Source organism: Rhinopithecus roxellana, chromosome 7 (genome assembly GCF_007565055.1).
Source record: "Rhinopithecus roxellana isolate Shanxi Qingling chromosome 7, ASM756505v1, whole genome shotgun sequence".
Lineage (NCBI taxonomy): Eukaryota > Metazoa > Chordata > Mammalia > Primates > Cercopithecidae > Rhinopithecus > Rhinopithecus roxellana.
The window spans coordinates 46,389,769-46,409,456 of NC_044555.1; the positions used below are offsets into that span (position 1 = coordinate 46,389,769).

The 19,688-nt window shown below is 37.1% G+C and overlaps 1 protein-coding gene across 3 annotated transcripts in view; it reads left to right on the forward strand.

Moving 5' to 3' along the window:
* Nucleotides 1–19,688, forward strand: part of ABCB7 (ATP binding cassette subfamily B member 7) — a 122,807-nt gene that overhangs the window by 64,361 nt on the left and 38,758 nt on the right. The gene's annotated exons all lie outside the window — the stretch shown is intronic.

Genomic DNA, 19,688 nt, shown 5'->3' on the forward strand with positions numbered 1-19,688 from the left:
TTGTAACAAAGCATAAGCACCTTTGTAAAAGAAGCTTTTTGGAACCTCTTTGGCTCCTACCTAATACATATTTTTGGTAAGCTTGGTTCCCAGATCCCAGTAAATTGAAAAGAGGATGAAGCCATTATAGGAACACTGATAGCCATAAGTATTAAGTAACAGCTTAATACCAAGAGAAAAGCTAAAAAACAAAACAAAAACAGCCACAAAACCTGACTGTTTTGGTACGTTCAGTATAGGAGCCCTCTGCATTTGATCAGCCTTCTCAGTTGGTCATTGTACTATATAAAGCTAAGTTATAATGATGACCTTGAGTTTTCAAGAAAATACAACCTTGTTTCCAATTTAGTCACATTTCTCTTTCTTTTTTTTTGATACGGAGTCTCACTTTGTTGCCCCGGCTGGAAGTACAGTGGCACAATCTTGACTCACTACAATCTCTGCCTCCTGGGTTCAAGCGATTCTCCTGCCTCAGCCTCCCGAGTAGCTGGGATTATAGGCACGCACCACCGTGCCCAGCTAATTTTTGTATTTTTAGTAGAGATGGGGTTTCACCATGTTGCCCAGGCTGGTCTCTAACTCCTGACCCCAGGCAATCCTCCTGCCTCGACCTCGCAAAGTGCTGGGATTACAGGCATGTGCCACTGCACCCAGCCCCCAATTTACTCAGATTTTAAAGTCAGGGAAGTATATGTTTATAGGTATACTATATTGTCATGAGAAGTCTCAGGAATCAGAATGCTTGGGCTTTGCCACCTTGTAACCTTATGCAAGTTGTTTAGTCTCTATGCCTCAGTTTCCCCATTTGTAAAATAGGGTTGTTATAAGGATTAAATAAATTAACATATAAAAGACTTATAACAGTGCCTGGCAGGTAGTAGAATACAAGTATTAAAAATAAATAAGGGGGGCGGAGCAAGATGGCCGAATAGGAACAGCTCCAGTCTCCAACTCCCAGCGCGAGCGACACAGAAGACCAGTGATTTCTGCATTTTCAACTGAGGTACTGGGGTCATCTCACTAGGGAGTGCTGGACAATCGGTGCTGGTCAGCTGCTGCAGCCCGACCAGCGAGAGCTGAAGCAGGGCGAGGCATCCCCTCACCTGGGAAGCGCAAGGGGGAAGGGAATCCCTTTTCCTAGCCAGGGGAGCTGAGACACACAACACCTGGAAAATCGGGTAACTCCCACCCCAATACTGTGCTTTAAGCAAACGGGCACACCAGGAGAATATATCCCACACCTGGCGGGGAGGGTCCCACGGCCACAGAGCCTCCCTCACTGCTAACACAGCAGTCTGAGATCTAAACCCAAGGCAGCAGCGAGGCTGGGGGAGGGGTGCCCGCCATTGCTGAGGCTTAAGTAGGTAAACAAAGCCACTGGGAAGCTCGAACTGGGTGGAGCTCACAGCAGCTCAAGGAAACCTGCCTGTCTCTGTAGACTCCACCTCTGGGGACAGGGCACAGCTAAACAACAACAACAAAAAAGCAGCAGAACCCCTGCAGACGCAAACGACCCTGTCTGACAGCTTTGAAGAGAGCAGTGGATCTCCCAACACGGAGGTTGAGATCTGAGAAGGGACAGACTGCCTGCTCAAGTGGGTCCCTGACCCCTGAGTAGCCTAACTGGGAGACATCCCCCACTAGGGGCAGTCTGACACCCCACACCTCACAGGGTGGAGTACACCCCTGAGAGGAAGCTTCCAAAGTAAGAATCAGACAGGTACACTCGCTGTTCAGCAATATTCTATCTTCTGCAACCTCTGCTGCTGATACCCAGGGAAACCGGGTCTGAAGTGGACCTCAAGCAATCTCCAACAGACCTACAGCTGAGGGTCCTGACTGTCAGAAGGAAAACTATCAAACAGGAAGGACACCTATACCAAAACCTCATCAGTACGTCACCATCATCAAAGACCAGAGACAGATAAAACCACAAAGATGGGGAAAAGGCAGGGCAGAAAAGCTGGAAATTCAAAAAATAAGAGCGCATCTCCCCCTGCAAAGGAGCGCAGCCCATCGCCAGCAACGGATCAAAGCTGGTCAGAGAATGACTTTGACGAGAGGAGAGAAGAAGTCTTCAGTCCATCAAACTTCTCAGAGCTAAAGGAGGAATTACATAGCCAGCGCAAAGAAACTAAAAATCTTGAAAAACGAGTGGAAGAATTCACAGCTAGACTAATTAATGCAGAGAAGGTCATAAACGAAATGACAGAGATGAAAACCATGACACGAGAAATACATGACAAATGCACAAGCTTCAGTAACCGACTCAATCAACTGGAAGAAAGAGTATCAGCGATTGAGGATCAAATGAATGAAATGAAGCAAGAAGAGAAACCAAAAGAAAAAAGAAGAAAAAGGAATGAACAAAGCCTGCAAGAAGTATGGGATTATGTAAAAAGACCAAATCTACGTCTGATTGGGGTGCCTGAAAGTGAGGGGGAAAATGGGACCAAGTTGGAAAACACTCTTCAGGATATCATCCAGGAGAACTTCCCCAACCTAGTAGGGCAGGCCAACATTCAAATTCAGGAAATACAGAGAATGCCACAAAGATACTCCTCCAGAAGAGCAACTTCAAGGCACATAATTGCCAGATTCACCAAAGTTGAAATGAAGGAAAAAATCTTAAGGGCAGCCAGAGAGAAAGGTCGGGTTACCCACAAAGGGAAGCCCATCAGACTAACAGCAGATCTCTCGGCAGAAACTCTCCAAGCCAGAAGAGAGTGGGGGCCAATATTCAACATTCTTAAAGAAAAGAATTTTAAACCCAGAATTTCATATCCAGCCAAACTAAGTTTCATAAGTGAAGGAGAAATAAAATCCTTTACAGATAAGCAAATGCTTAGAGATTTTGTCACTACCAGGCCTGCCTTACAAGAGACCCTGAAGGAAGCCCTAAACATGGAAAGGAACAACCGGTACCAACCATTGCAAAAGCATGCCAAAATGTAAAGACCATCGAGGCTAGGAAGAAACTGCATCAACTAACGAGCAAAATAACCAGTTAATATCATAATGGCAGGATCAAGTTCACACATAACAATATTAACCTTAAATGTTAATGGACTAAATGCTCCAATTAAAAGACACAGACTGGCAAACTGGATAAAGAGTCAAGACCCATCAGTCTGCTGTATTCAGGAGACCCATCTCACATGCAGAGACATACATAGGCTCAAAATAAAGGGATGGAGGAAGATCTACCAAGCAAATGGAGAACAAAAAAAAGCAGGGGTTGCAATCCTAGTCTCTGATAAAACAGACTTTAAACCATCAAAGATCAAAAGAGACAGACAAGCCCATTACATAATGGTAAAGGGATCAATTCAACAGGAAGAGCTAACTATCCTAAATATATATGCACCCAATACAGGAGCACCCAGATTCATAAAGCAAGTCCTTAGAGACGTACAAAGAGACTTAGACTCCCATACAATTATAATGGGAGACTTCAACACTCCACTGTCAACATTAGACACATCAACGAGACAGAAAGTTAACAAGGATATCCAGGAATTGAACTCATCTCTGCACCAAGCGGACCTAATAGACATCTATAGAACTCTCCACCCCAAATCAACAGAATATACATTCTTCTCAGCACCACATCGCACTTATTCCAAAATTGACCACATAATTGGAAGTAAAGCACTCCTCAGCAAATGTAAAAGAACAGAAATTATAACAAACTGTCTCTCAGACCACAGTGCAATCAAACTAGAACTCAGGACTAAGAAACTCAATCAAAACCGCTCAACTACATGGAAACTGAACAACCTGCTCCTGAATGACTACTGGGTACATAACGAAATGAAGGCAGACATAAAGATGTTCTTTGAAACCAATGAGAACAAAGATACAACATACCAGAATCTCTGGGAGACATTTAAAGCAGTGTGTAGAGGGAAATTTATAGCACTAAATGCCCACAAGAGAAAGCAGGAAAGATATAAAATTGACACTCTAACAACACAATTAAAAGAACTAGAGTGGCAAGAGCAAACACATTCAAAAGCTAGCAGAAGGCAAGAAATAACTAAGATCAGAGCAGAACTGAAGGAGATAGAGACACAAAAAACTCTCCAAAAAATCAATGAATCCAGGAGTTGGTTTTTTGAAAAGATCAACAAAATTGACAGACCGCTAGCAAGACTAATAAAGAAGAAAAGAGAGAGGAATCAAATAGACGCAATAAAAAATGATAAAGGGGATATCACCACCGACCCCACAGAAATACAAACTACCATCAGAGAATACTATAAACACCTCTACGCAAATCAACTAGAAAATCTAGAAGAAATTGATAATTTCCTGGACACTTACACTCTGCCAAGACTAAACCAGGAAGAAGTTGAATCCCTGAATCGACCAATAGGAGGCTCTAAAATTGAGGCAACAATTAATAGCCTACCAACCAAAAAAAGTCCAGGACCAGATGGATTCACAGCTGAATTCTAACAGAGGTACAAAGAGGAGCTGGTACCATTCCTTCTGAAACTATTCCAATCAATAGAAAAAGAGGGAATCCTCCCTAACTCATTTTATGAGGCCAACATCATCCTGATACCAAAGCCTGGCAGAGACACACACAAAAAAAAGAGAATTTAAGACCAATATCCCTGATGAACATCGATGCAAAAATCCTCAATAAAATACTGGCAAACCGGATCCAGCAGCACATCAAAAAGCTTATCCACCATGACCAAGTGGGCTTCATCCCTGGGATGCAAGGCTGGTTCAACATTCGCAAATCAATAAACGTAATCCATCATATAAACAGAACCAAAACAAGAGCCACATGATTATCTCAATAGATGCAGAAAAGGGTTTTGACAAAATTCAACAGCCCTTCATGCTAAAAACGCTCAATAAATTCGGTATTGAGGGAACGTACTTCAAAATAATAAGAGGTATTTATGACAAACCCCCAGCTAATATCATACTGAATGGGCAAACACTGGAAAAATTCCCTTTGAAAACTGGCACAAGACAGGGATGCCCTCTCTCACCACTCCTATTCAACATAGTGTTGGAAGTTCTGGCTAGGGCAATCAGGCAAGAGAAAGAAATCAAGGGTATTCAGTTAGGAAAAGAAGAAGTCAAATTGTCCCTGTTTGCAGATGACATGATTGTATATTTAGAAAACCCCATTGTCTCAGCCCCAAATCTCCTTAAGCTGATAAGCAACTTCAGCAAAGTCTCAGGATACAAAATTAATGTGCAAAAATCACAAGCATTCTTATACACCAGTAACAGACAAACAGCCAAATCATGAATGAACTTCCATTCACAATTGCTTCAAAGAGAATAAAATACCTAGGAATCCAACTTACAAGGGATGTAAAGGACCTCTTCAAGGAGAACTACAAACCACTGCTCAGTGAAATCAAAGAGGACACAAACAAATGGAAGAACATACCATGCTCATGGATAGGAAGAATCAATATCGTGAAAATGGCCATACTGCCCAAGGTTATTTATAGATTCAATGCCATCCCCATCAAGCTACCAATGAGTTTCTTCACAGAATTGGAAAAAACTGCTTTAAAGTTCATATGGAACCAAAAAAGAGCCCGCATTGCCAAGACAATCCTAAGTCAAAAGGACAAAGCTGGAGGCGTCACGCTACCTGACTTCAAACCATACTACAAGGCTACAGTAACCAAAACAGCATGGTACTGGTACCAAAACAGAGCTATAGACCAATGGAACAGAACAGAGTCCTCAGAAATAATACCACACATCTACAGCCATCTGATCTTTGACAAACCTGAGAGAAACAAGAAATGGGGAAAGGATTCCCTATTTAATAAATGGTGCTGGGAAAATTGGCTAGCCATAAGTAGAAAGCTGAAACTGGATCCTTTCCTTACTCCTTATACGAAGATTAATTCAAGATGGATTAGAGACTTAAATGTTAGACCTAATACCATAAAAACCCTAGAAGAAAACCTAGGGAGTACCATTCAGGACATAGGCATGGGCAAGGACTTCATGTCTAAAACACCAAAAGCAACAGCAGCAAAAGCCAAAATTGACAAATGGGATCTAATTAAACTAAAGAGCTTCTGCACAGCAAAAGAAACTACCATCAGAGTGAACAGGCAACCTACAGAATGGGAGAAAATTTTTGCAATCTACTCATCTGACAAAGGGCTAATATCCAGAATCTACAAAGAACTCAAACAAATATACAAGAAAAAAACAAACAACCCCATCAAAAAGGGGGCAAAGGATATGAACAGACATTTCTCAAAAGAAGACATTCATACAGCCAACAGACACAGGAAAAAATGCTCATCATCACTCGCCATCAGAGAAATGCAAATCAAAACCACAATGAGATACCATCTCACACCAGTTAGAATGGCAATCATTAAAAAGTCAGGAAACAACAGGTGTTGGAGAGGATGTGGAGAAATAGGAACACTTTTACACTGTTGGTGGGATTGTAAACTAGTTCAACCATTATGGAAAACAGTATGGCAATTCCTCAAGGATCTAGAACTAGATGTACCATATGACCCAGCCATCCCACTACTGGGTATATACCCAAAGGATTATAAATCATGCTGCTATAAAGACACATGCACACGTATGTTTATTGCGGCACTATTCACAATAGCAAAGACTTGGAATCAACCCAAATGTCCATCTGTGACAGACTGGATTAAGAAAATGTGGCACATATACACCATGGAATACTATGCAGCCATAAAAAAGGATGAGTTTGCGTCCTTTGTAGGGACATGGATGCAGCTGGAAACCATCATTCTTAGCAAACTATCACAAGAACAGAAAACCAAACACCGCATGTTCTCACTCATAGGTGGGAACTGAACAATGAGATCACTTGGACTCGAGAAGGGGAACATCACACACTGGGGCCTATCATGGGGCGAGGGGAGGGGTGAGGGATTGCATTGGGAGTTATACATGATATAAATGATGAATTGATGGGTGCTGACGAGTTGATGGGTGCAGCACACCAACATGGCACAAGTATACATTTGTAACAAACCTGCACGTTATGCACATGTACCCTAGAACTTAAAGTGTAATAAAAAATAAAATTTAAAAAAATAAATAAATAAGTAAATCAATAAATTTAGATTTCCAAAAATAATGGTTAAAAGTGTTTGCTTAAAATGAGTATAAAGGAGGTTTGGCTATAATTTGGCTACCACTCTTATATATGGATTAATATTTTATTTTAGAACTCAGTTCTTATTACTTATTTTTTCCCTGTATCATGTATACTCTCCTTTATTTGCTCATTCTTTTCCCTACCCTAAAAATATTAGTTGAGAACTTATACACACTACTGTTCTTGGCATTGCAGAGTATTCAAATATGAACAAAGCAAATTTCTTTCCTCAAACCATATGGGATAAGGCAAGCTTTATTTTATTGCCCTAATAAAAGGTAGGTCATAAATGATTTAAAGAAGTGCCAGTCAGGTGTTGTAAGGTTTCAGAGGAAAGTTAGGAACCACCGTCATGGGGAGTTAGGAAAGGTTTCACAGAGGAGATGACATCTGAGATAGACCTTGATTGATGAGTAGGATTATTACAGGTGTAGGAATAACATGAAAAATGGCCTAGTTGTGAGAGAGCATAATATGTGTAGAGAAGTGAATAGTCTATCTTGGCTCCAGTGAGGGTAAGTTGTTTCAGAGAATTTGCAAATAAGCTTGGAAAGACAGATTAGAGCTCGTAAATGTGAAATATTGTGACTGTGAAACAGAAAATTGTATTTAATTATGTGGGAAGTAGGGACCTGTATTTTGAATAGATGAGTAATAAGGTTAGAACTGTGTTTTAGGAAATTAATCTGGCCATGTGGAAAAGATGAATTCAAGTGGTGATAGACCTAAAGTAGGGATACCATTTATTTCACACATTCATTTCAGCAAATGTTTACTGACAAGTTATAAGGCTTATATAATAGTCAAGATAAGAAGTAATAGCAGTTTGTACTAAAGTGGTATTAGAAATTGCAATATGGAGGAAAATGCAAGAGATACTGTACAGTAGGGGAGATAGAGTCAACAATACTTAGCAATGGATCAACTATTAGAAGTTAAAAAAAGAAAGGTAGGATTCCAGGATGAGAGAATAAGAATGCCTTTAACAAAAGTGGGTATAATCAGAACGTCTTGTTTGGGGAAAATGAAGATCTTGGTTTTGGACATGTTAAGTTTTAGGTACTAGCAGAACACCCAGATAGAGATATTCAGTTGGTAATACAAAATGTGAAACAAGCTGAGGAAGGAGCCCAGGTCTAGAGAGATTGAGATGACAGTTGAAACAGTGCAAATTAGTGAGTTCAGCAAGGAAAAAAACACAAATAGAAGGAAAGAGAAGACAACTAGGGAAAGTACCTTTGATTAATGTGTTCCTCTAGGGAAGTAAATAGAGGAAACTAAGAAGGAGTGACCGAAGAGTTAAGAGTAAAGCCAAAATAATTCACAATCAGACTCTATTTCATGTCTCCTTTCTCATCTGTAATGTCTGTTGAGTACTCTCCCAGTGGATCTCACCCATTCTTGGGGAAGAGTACTTACTTAAATCAAGATGCTGAGCAACAGATCAAGAACACATTTTTTGTTATATTTGTTTAAGCTAAACAGAGAGAACAATATTACAAATGTAATTTTAATAGGTATTGTTGAAAAATTTTAACCCTCATGCATTTTTAGCATAGTACTGGTTGCAAAATTGTCTTTTACATATAAATTACCCAAGGATAAATATGATTCTGAGCTCATGTGCTCCTTTGTTAGTTGAATGCAAGTACTTTGCTGGCAAGTTAAAGGCAGATTGTTTTCTACACTTTCTTTTTAATTGAAGAGAACAGGTTAGAACATGACTAATTAAGCTAGTCAAAGTGGGGAGTCTTAAGTAATGGCATTTGTATTAGAATTTATTTTTAGAGTGAGTTCCAGTCCTTTAAAATACAGATTGCTGTTGCTTAGTGACAGGTCAATATCAGGGTATGAAACATAGATCTAAACTAACTTCCTTAATGACTAAAATATTTTTAGAAGGTTAATATTTGGTCCTTTAATCAACAACTACTGAGTGCCCATGAGATGGAAAATGCTATATTAAACTCATGTAAAGTGATTGCAAATAAGCAGAAGGGAATATAGAAAATCCTCAAAAAGAATGTTTAATTTCTTTTGAATCAGGAGAAGGAAGAAATTGCCAGATGTTATGATGAGTGCCTGCTAGTACTTTCAAAGCATATAGAAAACAATTTTCTTTTATAAAACAGAAACTAGATCATAGAATAACTTTAAACATGTAGAACATGGTAGTAGCATTTGACTATTCCTAAAAGCATTTGCACAGCTTTGTAGACTGTCCGTTTAAAAGTGCTTGCTCTTGCAAATAATTGAAAAGTGATCATTGTTTATTCTTGAGTAGTATTGCAGGTGTGTTTTATAATTGGTGTGGAAAGATGGATTGTTATCCCCTTTTATCCTTGGCTTCCTATTTTTCATCAAGCCTGAATATATGCTTTGACATATAAACACCTTGGATCAATCTAGGCCTCTTTATATTCTGATCTTTCCTATCTTCTCCACATATTCTGGGGATTTTAGTGCAGTGTTCAAGAATCTTCTCAGCTCTAAATGCCACCCTGCCATCTGCATGGCTGTAGTGGTATCATAACTAGGCATGAAACATAGATGAGGAAGAAGAAAGAAAAGATTATCAAGTAAGAAGAGGAAAACAGGAGGAAGATTTTGTGCCTAATGTATGGGAGCATAGCATACCTTCTGCTTACTTATTTACTTTTTAATGTAAATTAAAAGTTTTGATTCTGAGGGTCTTAAGGCTATCATTGTCTCCAGCAAAAATTTTAAAGATAAACGGTATTATGTAGAGATGCTTTAGAGTCCAGAGTAGACTAAGAGAGTGGATTGGTATTTCTTCTAGCAGAGTTGCAGCAATTCTATTTTAATATGTTTGGGTTCTATATAAGATGTATTTTAGGGGTTCCACTACCAAGAGAGACAAAAACAAAATGCCATTTGTATTCATTCCTTAAATCCCTACAAATCATATGCAATGTATTTTCTTGCCATCTATATATATATATATATATATCATAGGAGTATCATATTATTAATCTGGGAAATTTGAGGTCTTCTATGAAGTGTTTTTTTTTTTTTTTTTTTTTTTTTTTTGATGGAGTTTCACTCTTGTTGCCCAGGCTGGAGTGCAGTGGCATGATCTCTGCTCACTGCAAACTCCGACTCCCAGGTTCAAGCGATTCTCCTGTCTCAGCCTCCCAAGTAGCTGGGATTACAGGCGGATGCCACCATACCCGGCTAATTTTTGTATTTTTAGTAGAGACGGGGTTTTATCATATTGGTCAGGCTCATCTCGAACTCCTGACCTCAGGTGATCCACCCGCCTCAGCCTCCCAAAGTGTTGGGATTACAGGCATGAGCCACGGCGCCCGGCCAACCTAATTCAACCTTTCTATTAGTATTTTATATACAACCGTGCCAGGATTTAGGGAAAATGTAAAACATATTTATTGAAATCATTTGATTTTATAAAATGTTACCTTTAATATTACCAAAAAATGTTTATTCATATTCTCTAACCACTGCCATCTTGGAAACCACTTAGATGACAGAAAAACTGGGGCAAAGGAAATTAAAGTATCAAGTGTAAAAATAAGCTATCTTTACAATTATAATAATTTCAAGGGAAAGTGATTTATAAAAATAAACACCCTTTTTCTTCAGAAATGCATCTATTATGTAAAGTATGACAGGTAATATATATATTGAGCAAATATTTATTGACTAACAAATAATGATTTATATATATATATATATATATATATATGACATAATAGAAGCATCCAAAAGGAGAGACAAATGAAGCTGTAGTAGAATACCAACAATTAAGCATATAGGGAAGGCTTTATGAAGGATTTAGCATTTTTTAATAACTATTTTGACATTTGTAAATTTAAAACATTTATGTACTTATTCAATTTTTTTGAAATTTTTCTGAAAAATATTTTTTAAAATGAGGCAGTGCTACCTGATGCCTTTAATTAAGTTGAGAAGTATGAATTTTACCCTGGTTTATCATTATTATTATTATTATCATTTTTATTATTATTATTAAAAGACTATATCTTGGAGAATTTTTAAATTTACAGAAAAATTGAACAGTAAGTACAAAGAGTTCTTATATATATCCCCTTTTCCCCCCCACAATGCAGTTTCTTCTGTTATTAGCATCTTGCATTAATATGGTACATTTGCTAAAACTGATGAACCAATTATTTTTAAAAGATACATTATTATTAACCGAGTCCATAGTTTACATTAGGATTCACTTTTTGTGTTGTACAGTTTTACGGTTTTTGGGAAATGTATAATGTCATGTATTCACCATTATGATATCATATATCATATAGAATAGTTTCCCTACCCCCAAAATCCCATGTGATCCATCTACTCATCTGTCCTTTCTTCCTCCAAAATTCCTAACAACAGTGATCTTTTTACTAACTCTCTAGTTTTGCCTTTTCCAGAATGTCATATAGTTGGAACAATATGGTATGTAGCTTTTTCAGACTGGCTTCCTTCACTTAGCAACATGTATTTCAAGATATTCATTGTGTGTGTGTGTGTGACCTGATAGCTCTTTTCTTTGTATCACTGAATAATATATGGATGTACTATAGTGTGTTTATCCACTCACCTGTTGAAAGACATCTTGGTTTCCTTTAAATTTTGGCCATCATTGATAAAGCTGTAGTAAACATTTGTGTGCAGGTTTTTGTGTGGCCATAAGTTTTCATCTCATTTGGGTAAATACCAAAGAACACAATTGCTGGATTGTCTTGTAAGACTATGTTTTGTTTTGTAAGAAACTCCCAAATAACCTTTTATAGTTGGTATACCATTCTACATTCCTACAAGCAATGAATAAGAGTTCCTATTGCTCCACATCCTCACTAGCATTTGGTGTTAGCGATATTTTAGATTTTAGCCATTCTAATAGGTGTGTAGTAGCATCTCACTTTTGTTCTAATTTACAAATGCCTAATGACATATGTTGTTGAGCATCTTTTCATACACTTTTTTGTCATTTGTATATCTTATTTGGTGAAATGTCTGATCAGTTCTTTTGCTCATTTTTAAATTGGCTTTTCTTATTTTTGAGATTTAAGAGTTCTTTTGTAATTTTGGATACAAATACATTATCAGACAAGTCTTTTGCCAATACTTTGTCTCAGTCTGTGGCTTGTCATCTTATTCTCTTAACAGTGTGTTTTGTAAAGCAGAAGTTTTTAATATTAATGAAGTCCTACTTACCAATCTTTCATAGATCATGTTTTTGGTGCTAAATCATTGCCAAACCCAAGGTTACTGGATTTTATCTTACGTTATCTTCTAGATGATTTATAGTTTCATCGTCTACATTTTGGTCTATGATCTATTTAGAGTTAATTTTTATGAAATATGTAAGGTCTGTATCTGGATTCCTTTTTTTTTTTTTTTTTTTATTGGCATGCCCAGTTGCTCCAGCATCATTTATTGAAAAGGCTGTCTCTTCCCCATTGGGTTGCCTTTGGTCCTTTTGTGAAAGATCAGTTGACTATGTTTTTGTGAGTCTGTTTTTGTGTGCTGTCTCTTCTATTTCCATTGATCTATTTGTCTATTTTTTGACCAATACCACACTGTCAGGATTACTGTAGCTTCATATAGTAAGTCTTATAGTCAGGTAGTGTCAGACCTCCAATATTGTTTTTTTTTTTTTTCCAGTATTCTGTTGGCTGTTTTGAATTTTTTGCCTTTCTATATAAACTTTAGGATCAATTTGTCCATCTCCACCAAATTGCTTACTGGAATTTTGATTGGGGTTACACTGAATCTATAGATCAAGCTGGAGAAAACTGACATCTCAATATTGAGTCTTCCTATACATGAACATGGAGTATCTCTCCATTTATTTAGCTTCTTTGATTTCTTTCATATGAGTTTATAGTTTTCCTCATACACCTTTTGCACACATTTGTTAGATTTGTACTGAAGTATTTCATTTTTCGTTGTTAATGTAAATGGTGTTATATTTTTTATTTCAAATTGCATATTGTTCATTGGTGGTATGTGGGAAGGTAGTTGACTTTTGTATATGACCTTGTATGTTGCAACCTTGCTATAATTGCTTATTAGTTCTAGTAGGGTTTTTTGTTGATTTTTTTTTCAGATTTTCTATATAGACAATTATATCACCTGCAAAGACAGTTTTATTTCATCCTTTCTAGAATGAATACCTTTATTTCCTTTTCTTATCTTATTGCATTAGCTGTGACTTCTAGTACAGTGTTGAATGTAATGTGATAAAAGAGGACATCCTTGCCTTGTTCACAGTTTAGTTTAGTTTCCCACCATTTTATTAGCTTTAAGGTTTTTTGTAGGTGTTTGTAATCAAGTTGAAGTTTTCCTCTGTTCCTAGTTTGCTGGGAGTTTTTGTAATAAGTAGGTGTTGGAATTTGTTAAATGATTTTTCTTCATCTGCTATCATTTGATTTTTCTTCTTTAGCTTGTTGATGTGATGGATTACATTAACTGATTTTCAAATGTTGAACCAGCTTTCCATACCCAGAATAAATTCCACCTGGTTATGTTGTATAATTATTTTTGTACATTGTTGGGTATGATTTGGTAATATTTTGTTGAGGATTTTTGTATCTATATTCAGGAGAGAGGGTGGTCTGTACTTTTCTTGTAATGTCTTTGGTTTTGATATTAGAGTGGTACTGTTTTCATGGAATGAGTTAGGAAGTATTCCCTCTACTTCTGTTTTCTGGAAGAAATTATAGAGAATTCACATCATTTCTTCTTTAAGTAGTCAGTAAAATTCACCAGTGAAACCATTTGGATCAGTGCTTTCTGTTTTGGAAGGTTATTAATTATTGAATCAATTTGTTGAATAGATACAGACCAATTGAATTTATCAATGTATCTTGTATAGGAAGGGATCTTTTAAGGAATTTGTCCATTTCATCTAAGTTATCAAATTTGTTGTACTAGAGTTGCTTATACTATCCCTCAATTATTCTTTTAATGTTCATAGAAACAGTACTGAAGGCCTGCCTTTCATTTCTGATGTTAGTAATTTGTCTTCTTTCTTTTTTGCTTGATTAGCCTGACTAGAGACTTAGCAATTTTATTGCTCTTTTCCAAGAGACAGCTTTTGGTTTTGTTGATTTCCTTTTTTCAGTTTCATTGATTTCTGCCCCAATTTTTATTCTTCTGCTTACTTTGGATTTAATTTGCACTTTTTTTTTTATTTTCCCAAGATGGAAACTTAGATTATTCATCTTAGGTCTTTCTTTTCTAATATTTGCATTCAGTGCTATAAATTTCTTTTTAAGTGCTGCTTTTGCTGCATCCCACAAATTTTGATACATTGTATCTTCATTTTTATTTAGTTCAAAATATTTTTAGATTTCTCTTTAGTCTTTGACCCATGTGTTATTTAAAAGCATGTTGTTTAATCATTGAGATATGCCTACTGTCATTCTGTTAGTGATTTCTTTTTTGTTTTGTTTTGTTTTGTTTTGTTTTTTGAGACAGAGTCTGACTCTGTCGCCCAGGCTGGAGTGCAGTGGCGCGATCTCGGCTCACTGCAGGCTCCACCTCCTAGGTTCACGCCATTCTCCTGCCTCAGCCTCCCGAGTAGCTGGGACTACAGGCGTCCGCCACCTCGCCCGGCTAATTTTTGTATTTTTTAGTAGAGACGGGGTTTCACTGTGTTAGCCAGGATGGTCTCAATCTCCTGACCTCGTGATCCGCCCGTCTTGGCCTCCCAAAGTGCTGGGATTACAGGCTTGAGCCACCGTGCCCGGCCTCGCGATGTGTATTTTTAAAAATTTGTAAAGGTGTGTTTTATGGCCCAGAGTGTCATTTATCTTGGTGAATGATCTGTGCAAGTTTGAGAAGAATAGGTATTCTGCTCTTGTTGGATGAAGTATCCTGTAGGTGTCATTTAGATATAATAGAGGATGCATCTATTTTTCCTTGCCATTCTATCAGTTTTTGCCCCATGCATTTTGATATTTTGTTGTTAGGTGCATACACAATTAAGGAATGTTATATCTTTTTGGAGAATTGACCTCTTTATCATTATGTAATGCCCCTCTTTTATTCCTGTTTCCTGTTAATTTTCCTTGATCTGAAGTGTGTTTTATCTGAAGTTAATATAGTTACTCCAGCTTAGCTTTGATAAGTGTTAAGATGGTATATATTTCTTCATCCGTTTACATATAATTCATTATGTCTTTATATTTAAAATGGGATCTGTAGTTGGATCATCTTTTAAAAATCCATTCTGACAATCTGATTTTTTTTTAATGCCATCAGATCCAGGCATGATGACAATCTGTGTTTTAATTGGTATAGACTATTCATATTTAAAATGATTAACTGATATTATTGGATTAATATTGACCATATGTGGCCGGGCGCGGTGGCTCAAGCCTGTAATCCCAGCACTTTGGGAGGCCGAGGCGGGCGGATCACAAGGTCAGGAGATCGAGACCATCCTGGCTAACACGGTGAAACCCCGTCTCTACTAAAAAGTACAAAAAACTAGCCGGGCGAGGTGGCGGGCGCCTGTAGTCCCAGCTACTCGGGAGGCTGAGGCAGGAGAATGGCGTGAACCCGGGAGGCAGAGCTTGCAGCAAGCTGAGGTCTGGCCACTGCACTCCAGCCTGGGTGACAGAGCGAGACTCCGTCTCAAAAAAAAAAAAAAAAAAAAAAAATATTGACCATATGTGTAACTGTTTTCTGTTCATTGCCTTTCTTCTTTGGTTTTTGCTTTTATTTTACTTTTTCTTCAATCTTTTTCTTCCTTCTCTGGCTTTAATTAAACATTTTATATTATTTTGTTTTTTCTAATCATTTAACTTTCCAATTATACTTTTCAATTTTTAAGTGGTTGCCATAGAGTTTGCATTATACATTTATAGGCAGTCTAATTCCACTTTAATATAACACTGTTACTGCTTCATGGGAGTGGTGCACATAACAGTATTCCCAATTCATTCCCCCTATCACTTACACACTGCTGTGATTCATTTCACCTATTTATAAGCTTTAATTACCCAATACATTTTTGCTGTTATTATTTTGAAGAAACTTACCTGTTAGATCAAGAATAAAAATAAATTATTTTATTTTACATTAATTTCTTCTCTAACATTGCTTCCCTATTAAATGTAAATCTGAGATTTTGACCAATGTCATTTCCATTCTCTCTGGAAAACTTTTTTTAAAAACAGTTCTTGCAAGATCCATGTACTAGCAACAAATTTCCTCAATTTTTGCTTTTGTAGAGAGTATATATTTTTCCCTCACTTGTAAAGGACAGTTTCACTAGGTGCAGAATTCTAGGTTGGTGGATTGTTTTTTTCAACAGTTTGAATATTTCACTCCACTCTGTTCTTGCTTGCATTCACTGCTATTTTTATTTTTGTTCCTTTATAGGGGATTCCCCTGGCTTCTTTTAAGATTATTTTTGTCTTTGATTTTTGTAGTTTGAATATGATATGCCAGGCTGTACCTTTTGGGAGTTTTTGGTTGTTGCTGTGTTGTATTTGTTTTGTTTTGTTTTGTTTTTTTCTACTTGGTGTTCTCTAAGCTTTCCTGGATCTGTGGTTTGGTGTTGTCGTTAATTTTAGAAAATTCTTAGCCTTTATTATTTCAATTATTTTTTCTGTGCCTTTTCCCTTTTCCTTATGGTATTCCCATTATGTATACATATGTTACACCTTTTGTAATTCTCCCATATTTCTTGCATATTCTTTTCCATTTTAAATTCATTTTGTTATTTACTTTTCACTCTGTGAAGTTTTCACTGACATATGTCTTCAAGCTCACTGATTCTTTTCTATTTTGTGTCCTGTCTACTGATGAGCTTATCAAAGACATTCTTCATTTCCGTTAGAGTGTTTTTGATTTCTTGCATAACCTTTTGATTATTTCTTAGATTGTTTCTTATAAACAAACCCCTCTCTTTGTTTATATTACCCATCTTTTCTTGCATGCTGTCTGCTTTTTCCATTAGAGCCTTTGGCATTTTAAATTCCTCGTCTTATAATTCTAAAATCTCTGCCGTATGTGAGTCTAGTTCCAATGTTTACTTTGTCTGTTTAGATTCTTCTTTGCCTTTTGGCATGCCTTGTGATTTTTTTTGAAAGCTAGACAATGCATTAGGTAAAATGTACTGAGGTAAATATGCCTTTAATGTGAGATTTTATGTTTATCTGACTAGGAGTTGGCTGTTTTTAATGTTAGTTGTAGCTGTAGGTGTGTCAGAGGCTAGAATTTCCTCTAGAACCTGCTAAACGGGGCCAGACAAATTTTAGGGGATAAGGCCATATCAACCAAAAATTTTAATGAATCAGGTTCACATATCATGTAACTTCTACTAGTTATATTGAGGTTGTTCATTAAATATCAGTGTGATCTACTTTTTCCATCTAAATATTTTATCTGCTAGAGGATTTAGATAAGAGGATTTATCTCTTAGATTAGATTAGTGGAGTTGAGACTACAAGTCAATTGCTCTTTCATATTCTTTAATTTACTTCCAGTTCTGTGTGCTTCAGCCGTGAAATGAGGTAAAACAAGTTTGTTTTACGGATATTATGATCTCTCGCTTTTAGATGTCTGTTATTTAAAATGACAATGACATATAGTCCCTTTCTGTGTCATAGCTTTGTCATGTTTATACTTTCAAACTATTATATTGGGTAAAAACAACAGATTACTTACAAATATTACATTATATAAGTCTTGCATATGGAGTCTTCTGCATGTCTGTTATTCATATAGATTAGTCATAACTCTTGCTTTACTTTCTCAGAATCCATATTCAGCTATGATGCAAGGATTGGATTAAATAGGCTGTTTTCTGTTGAGGTTACTCTTTGATGCCCAGAGCAAGCTTTATATACAAGCCAGAATTATTTTGTTTATGCAGTGGAAATCTTTAATGACATTTCCTTTATTGCCTAGGCCTAATTTTCATGAATTAATAATGTATATAATATAAAATAATTTCTATTTGATCAACTTACATAACTGCTTTGTTGTTGTTTGATATTTTTCCTTTAATGAGAATAGAAACTTCAGTTCTGTGAGGATTCTACCACTACCCTGATAATCTTTACAAATTGTCTGAGTACCCTTAATTCAGGCAAACCCCAAAATTGGGGCTTAGCCTGGGAGGGTTCTTGGCTTCGTGCAGGAAAGAATTCAAGAGTGAGCTGACAGCAAAGTGAAAGCAAGGTTATTAGAGCAACAGAGTACAGGAAAATGGTTGCTCCATAGACAGAGTAGCCGCAGCAGCCCTTGTGGATTTCTGGTTAGCTATATGGCTATTCCTTGATTAGTTGTGAAATAAGGGGTGGGTTATTCATGACTTTCCTGGAAAAGGGATGAGGAGTTCCTGGAACTAAGGGTTCCTCCTCCTTTTAAGCCATATAAAGCAACTTCCAGGAGTTGCCATGGCATTTGTAAATTGTGATGGTGCTGGTGGGAATTGCTTTTAGCATGATAATGCATTGTAATTAGTGTGTAATGAGCAATGAGGGCAACTAGAGGTCGTTTTAGTCACCATGTTGGTTCTAGCTGGTTTTGGCTGGTTTCTTTGCTGCATTCTGTTTTGCTCAGATCCTGTTTGTTTGGTGGGGCCTCGTGACCAGTGCTTGGAAAATAATTCGTGCTGATCTACTACCTTACCTTGTCCAGTTTTCTTTTATCTTTGTTTTGGCTTGTTAGTCAAATCCCTCTTTAGTGCTCTTGGTCTTTACTTTTTTCTCTCCTGATTCTTTTGTGAATAGAGAAGCAATTAAAGGAACAAAACGCTTTTTTACTTGTTTAGATATATTGGGCACTTCTTGGCAGCACTGCTCATAAAGCCCTTAGTTAACAGAGTCCACTCTGAAAGAGGTAAATTTTTTGAGGAGTTTAGATATTAAAAAGTCTGAAAGAATTGGGTTCCTCAGATGACTAGTCATAAGCATAATGGGAAAAGTGATAATTAAATCTGGAACTTGAGGTCCTCAGCAAACTGACTATATTGACCAGTAATTTTGGCACCATGTAGATATAGCATACTTTTGGTAGTCCTTTATGGCAATTTTACTTTTTACTTAACTCTGTTCTTCAATTACTATCCCAAATTGTACAGTTTTGTGCTAAAAATTAAATGAATACCATTTTGTAATGATATACCAGTCTCTCATAATTCAAGAGCCTAGCAGATTATTTATATGATTTAAATTTTTGATCTAAGAAAGAAAAATGTTTTATAAGTTCCTGAGGCTGGGCATGGTGGCTTATGCCTGTAATCTCAGCTCTTTGGGAGGCCAAGGCAGGCAGATCACTTGAGGCCAGGAGTTTGAGACCTGCCTGGCCAACATGGTGAAACCCCATCTCTACTAAAAATACAAAAATTAGCTTGACATGGTGGTGCGTGCCTGTAGTCCCAGCTACTCGGGAGGCTGAGGCACGAGAATCACTTGAACATGGGAGGCGGTAGTTGCATTTACCTGAGATCACCCCACTGCACTCCAGCCTAGGTGACAGAGGTGAGACTCCATCTAAAAGAAAAAAAAAAAATTAAAAG